Raw genomic sequence first — 6,451 nt, 5'->3', positions numbered from 1 at the left:
TGTTAAAATGTCCCCAACGGGGGGCGGGAGCCCAGCCTTCTCCTCTGGGAGTTGTGCACTGTGGGGTGCCCAGGGAGAGAAGGAGTTTAGGGGGACAAATCCGTACCCCGAGTGCTCAAAATACTTCCACAGAAGTGACTGTGCTGATTTATTATGTATATAGTGTGTATATTAGCAGCGGGTTGTAACACTGACATCATTCCCCTCTTCTCTGCACGATTTTTTCACTCCAGAAGGAAGCAGCAAAAAAAGCAGGAGGGTCACCAAGAAGAAAGCTGCTGGGCAAAAGTCGCCGTTAAGCGTAACAGATAAAAAGAAAGCCAAGTAATCGCCACAGTAAAAAAGTTTTCTGTATTTCTTTCCCTTGGTGTCTTTATCATCGGCGTTCAAGACAGACCAGGCTGCGATTCAAGGGCAGGCAGCGGGATCTGGGAGTTTTGTAAGCAGAAGTCAGGCGGAGAGAAACACACTCTCTCTAAGCATGCTGTGGGAGAGAGAAGAAAACCAGGCAGTGAGAGATAAAGAATGGCTCTGATGAGCCTAGAAAGGAAAATAACAGACTGAAGGCCAAGCAGGGCTGAAAGAGATGGGTCTGAGAGACAGCAAGCAGCTAGCGTGGCTGTGGACTCGGATGCGGGTACTGAGACCCAAGCGCCTCTCTGATTTCTCCTGGTGTATTCAAGCACCATTTAGCAGGCGTCTTGAACTCAGCAAGGGCCAGAACCTTCCTCAGAGAAGGAAACTTGCCTGCTATCCTCTTACCGTCCTCTAAGCAAGAGACAGCAGCTTTTTCACAAGGCTGTGTGGCAGTGTGCTCTTTGAGCAATGGGGCAGGAGAGCTGCTGTCCCCCACTTTGCATGAGAGGGGGACTAAAGCAAAGAGAGGCCATCACAAAGGGGGATTTTAGGCTCTAGACATGAGCAAGGAGAGGATCAGAACACTTTAGTCTCCCTGAATATATTCCCCCTGAGTGTTTCTGGGGAGATGGGAATGAAGAAATGACAATTAAGCAAAGCCATGGCAGAAGTTAATACTTTGTTAGAAATACCATAAAGCAGGAGAGGGGAGAAATGGGGAATAAAGAATTGAACTCAGAACATCTTGATCCAGCTGCATCTTTGACACCCATCTGCTTCTGTTACAGGCGAGTCAGACTTGCAAAGGTTAAGGCGAGCCTCTTTAGCTTCCTACATCTCTACAGCCCTACTCCTAAAAAGGAGAAGGATCAGTGTTTCCTATATCAAGATTTCCTAGCTCTTATCTACTTAAAGCTCGTATATTTTGGGGCAAAGGCTGTGCTGTTACATGTACTTACACCCCTGTCATGTATGGTAACAAAAAGTCTGCCCTGTGAATCCCATGCTAAGAGCGGACAATGTTTCAGCACACCCCATCTGTGGTCCGATAGATTTGAGGACTGCTTCCAATGGGTCTGTTAAAAAACACTTGGAAGCACAGGCTTGTTGGCAGCAGGCTGAAATCTGATAGTCGAGTATCCAAAATCAGGGATTCAGAAATCAGTCTGTTCTCCCTCACCGCTTCCTACACTGCTTTGTCGTCATGCCCAGCCTTTGTCCAACTGACACCTTGAAGCAATGCAAGCTTGGATTTTTTTTCCTTTCTTCCACCTCATCTATTGGCCCTCAATAGGCAAGTATTTGATAGAGGTATGTTAGGATACTGCTAAAGAATGAGGTTAGTGCTTTTCATATCTGAAGGAACTGTTTTTGATTGAGAGTAGGTCTTACCTTCAACCAGAAGAAAACAAAGAACTACAGGATAAAGAAAAAGAGATCACTGGGGACAGCTGCAAAGTTTAAGGCCCAGCTGGTAGCTTAATGCTTTATTTCAGGTATGTTCAATCCTGATTTTCAGGCTGTTAAGGCTCTACTTTTCTGTTCTGGAGTCAACAGGAGAAGCAGTCAACACTGGGAAGTATTCTTCCCCTGACCTAGTTGCTGAGACCATCTTCAACAGCAGCTTAACGGAACAAGGGAGGAAACATCTCACTTAGAGCTGTTCGCCAACGCTCTGCCTCTTAGCCCATTGTTTCCAGACAGCTGCAAGGATAAGACCAGGCAAAGATTGCCTGTGGGTAACAGAACCTCTTCTGAGGCAACTCAGAATATCTGCTGCAACATCTGGGGCTTCAAGTAAAAATCATACCTTCCCTCACATTCTCCCCTCTGTGGCCGGTGACACAGGAAATAACCAGATTAAAATACTTTGCTCCTCTGACTCGGAAGCTCTTTTATTTTTTGCATTTGACTTCTTCATCTGCTTGGGATAAGCCAGTTCACTCTCGCTGATAACCATATCTAGCTTTTCACGCCTTAAGGATTTGTATATGTAAAATCAAAGAGTAAAGGGCATGTAGTAAACACGTTCCCTAAAACAGTATTGCCAAGCAATTTCTCAGCATACCAAAAGTCTCTATTTTTGCTTCTTGTCAAAAAGGTTAACAGCCCTGTTTTGGTATTTTGTCCCGTTCCTCTTCAGTTTTTGCTTCATGGAAACGTAAAACTTTGCCCGAACTCACTTGGCAAAATCCCTGTCGCTTACGCAGAGGGCGAGACGTTAGCGAAGCACATCCCTCGCTCAGAAAGAAATGCATCTCCTCGCAGGGCTGGCTGCCCGCCCGCTTGAAGGGCAGCATTTTTTCCTAAGCTTGTCTGGAGAGCTGAAGCAGAGCCCTGAAGGCTCTGCTTTCGTGGCACTGGAGGCCTCTTTGGGCTACAGACTAAGACATCTCGCCCTCTGCTGGGTGAAAACATAATTGTACGGAAGCCTTGCCCTGCACATCATCTTAAATAATGACTAAAATTATTCGCATGGTGCTAATAAAAAGGAAAAAAATGCATTTTTTTTTTTATGGGACTGAAATTCACACTGAGTGTATATCCTAGGGATGAACTATGTATGTGATTGCACATGGTCCTACTGGTAAGGAGGGCTTGGGACTAGGAATAACAGGTGAGGGAGAGTTACCAGCCCCTGCAAGGGAGCGATGCACGGGGTTGATAAGCAAATAGCTTGGAGACCTATGCCAGAAACGGATATTAAAATCAACGAAACAAAGTTTAAGCGGGGGCACCCGCAGCATTTGCATAGAAGCGAGGAAGTGCAGTAGTGTGGAGAAATCCCCAAAACCTCAACACAAAGCTCTGACACGAAAGGGAAGCACACGGAGGGTGAAAGCAGGGACAGGTTCCTGTATTCCTGCGATGAACACGGGAATATGATTGAGCACCCAGGGATGAAGTTAGGAAAGCCAAAGCCCAGGTGGAATTGAATCCGGACAGGGATGTCAGAGGCTATGGGATGGGCTTCTGTAAGTGCAACAGTGACAAAAGGAAGGCTAGGGAAAATGGGAGCCTGTTGCTGCATGGATGCTGCTGGTGGTGCAGGTCTGTTTAACACCTTTATTAATAGCCTGGATGATGGGGCACAGCGCTCCCGCAGCAAGGCTGCAGATGACACACAGCTGGGGGGAGCGGTGGATATGCCAGAGGGTCGTGCTGGCATCCCGAGGGACCTGGGCAGGCAGGAGAGGGGGGCTGACACAAACCTGCAGCTCGACGAGGAGAAGCCCAAAGTCCTGCCCCTGGGGAGGAACAGGCTCAGCACCAGGACAGGCTGGGGGCACCCAGCTGGAAAGCGGCTCTGCAGAAACAGACCTGGGGGCCTGGGGGGCACTGAGGGGGGGGCACTGAGGTGAATGTGAGCCAGTGATGGACCCTTGGGCAAAAAAAGGACTGCATTAAGTAAAGCATTGCCTGCAGATCAAGGGAGGGGATCCTGCCCCTCTGCTCAGCCCTTGTGAGGCTGCACCCTGAGTGCTGGGACCAGTCCTGGGTCCCCCAGCACACAGACCTGGGCCCAGCGGGGAGAGCCCAGCCCGGGGCCCCCAGGGTGCTGCCGGGCCCGGAGCCCCCGTGCTGTGAGGAGAGGCTGCGAGAGCTGGGGCTGCTCGGCCTGGAGCAGAGGAGGCTCCGGGGGAGCTCCCCCATGGCCGTCAGGACCGGCAGGGAGGTGCGGAGAGGCCGGAGCCATTTTCTTTTTATGTGGGTGCCGGAGGACATCTTCAAAAGCTGCCTGGACATGGTCCTGGGCACCCTGCTGTGGGTGGCCTTGTCTGAGCAGGGATTGAACCAGACGGCCTCCAGAGGTCCCCGCCAACCTCAACCAGTCAGCAATTCTGCAAGAGGATGTCCTTCTGGCCATCGATGGCTGCATCTCTTTGGCTTAATTTTAAGCACACACTTACATCGCTTGCTTGAACAGGCTCCTGTATTCACAGCTCGGCCACAGGAGCTGCACTGCTTTGGGCCAGGCCACCACGGCACTTCAGATACTCGCCTCTGGCAGAAATCAAGGAAAACTTGGGCACCCAAATACTCTTGTGGATGATGAACTTAATCCCTCTAATCAGTGTCAGGGCATAATTATCACAGAATTACTACGAAACCTGGAAGGTGGTTTGAAATACACAGATAAAATTACACCCCGGTGTTAATTATTGTTATAATTATTGCCCACTCTTCCTGTAAGGCCAAAGTTTCTCCCTCGTGACTCACAACCTTCTGTACTTGTGCATTTGGGAATTTCACACCACACCAATCGTTTTACTTTCACAGTTTTTTTTTTTTAACTAAGGTTTTTAAATAGTGATCAGTACAGTACAAAGCTTAAAATATTGTCAATATTTTCAACAATACAAAGTCAGCAGATGGGAGGTGGGAAGGGGACGGTTAGTATCTAACACCCATATCCTTCCCTGTTTCCCAGGGGAAAAAAAAAATACAAACTCTTCCGTACTTCTGTTTAGTAACAAACAGTGCTTAAAAATAATCTCGTCAGTAAAAGCTGTAAATTGCAAGGCACATGAGGAACCTGTCCTTGCCCTGCTACACAAATCACTAGGCAAAACTGCAAGTTTAAGGCAAGTTTAAGGCACCTTTCTCCATCCTCCTCTTCTGCCCCGTACACCAGGCAAAGCCAGTCCCCGGTAAAAGCAGCCATGGACCAGCAGAGAGCAGAAAACCCAGGAGGTGACCGCGTAAGGCACGTCGGGATGACTTCTCAGTTGACCTGTACAGATCCAGGCTGCGAGATCTGCTAAAATACTATCTCAGGAGTGGAGATTCCTGGGGGTGAGGGTTAGGACTTGGGTCCCTTCGTGATCAGCCTTTGATGGCCTCGTCTTCACCAAGCCCCTGCCACCGGTTCGCCCTTCCCAGCCGCGCCTCCTTAGGAGCACCAGGACGGAGGAAGGCGTGCTCCAAGCAGCGAGCCCAAGGAGAAGACGCCGACAGGCCCTCAGGTGGGCTGAACGTTCAGCACAGCGGCACTTTTACTCCCTCAAAACACAGCCCTGCTCTCCCCTAGATCAATGGCACGGCTTCCAGGAGGGTCTGCAGCCACTTCCCGGCCCCGCTGAGGTGCTGCAGACTGCTCGGCGTGTGGAGCCCGCGCAGGTAGCTAACCGGGTGTGTAAGGCACAAGGATGAAGTCCTGAAAGAGATACGCTCGTTGGAGGAAGAGGAGGAGGATGGAGACGGGGATGGAGGAAGCTCCAGTGGAGGCAAGCCCCCTGTGACACCAAGGGTGCATCCTCACAGCAGCAGCGACCCGTGTGGTGGCTCCCTGCTAAATTAACCCGTCATAGTGACCAGGAGGTCAGCTCCAGGTCCGAGCGCAGGGCCCCACGGGCACAGGAGTGGCCTCAGCTGAGGGCTAACGTGGGAGGATGTAGAAACACCACCGCCGTCACACAACGGTTGCTCCACAAGGAGAAGTTTCACTTCTGCTGGACCAGGCAGGAGATGACATACGGCCAGAAGTACCTCGGGAGAGTCATGGGGCACCTCCTACCCCGCTGTGAAGTGGGTGGCGTTGCAGTAGTCATCCTCCCTAGCCAGGGGCTGAACATCTCATCTATTTTCAAAGCCTTAGAGAAGGAAATGCCTGCGTGATCCCCGTCTTTCGGTACCGGTATAACCAGGTAAGAGCAGAGCGCAGCTGGCTGCTAGCGGTGCCCGCTCCCTCTGTTTTAGCCCAGAAAGGAGCTGGGCACCACCCTGGTTTTTTTCCCCCTTCCTGCACAGAAGCCAGAGACCCACACGTAATGCTGCAAAGACCACAGAGGGAGAAGTCCATCGGTGTGGCCGTACTCCCTGAGCAACCCGCTGCCGTTGCTGGAACTGGAAGCCTAGAGTGATGAGAAAGGGTGGACTAGAAGACCTCTTGAAGTCTCCCCTACGGTTTCTTCTCCTGTCATCAAAAATTTCTCCCCTCCTCCTTTGTGTCCAGGTTGTCAAGGAGGCCAGATTTCCAGGTTTGTCCACAAAACGCAGGTTGCAGCAAAGCACCCATTAATAGCTGAGCTTTCAGAGATGCTGTTGTCTGGCCCACCGTGCTCCTCCAGCAGCGTGGTGGTATTTCCTTCAA

This window comes from Anser cygnoides, chromosome 3 (genome assembly GCF_040182565.1).
Source record: "Anser cygnoides isolate HZ-2024a breed goose chromosome 3, Taihu_goose_T2T_genome, whole genome shotgun sequence".
In the NCBI taxonomy this organism is placed as follows: Eukaryota; Metazoa; Chordata; class Aves; order Anseriformes; family Anatidae; genus Anser; species Anser cygnoides.
This window is presented reverse-complemented; position numbering follows the sequence as displayed.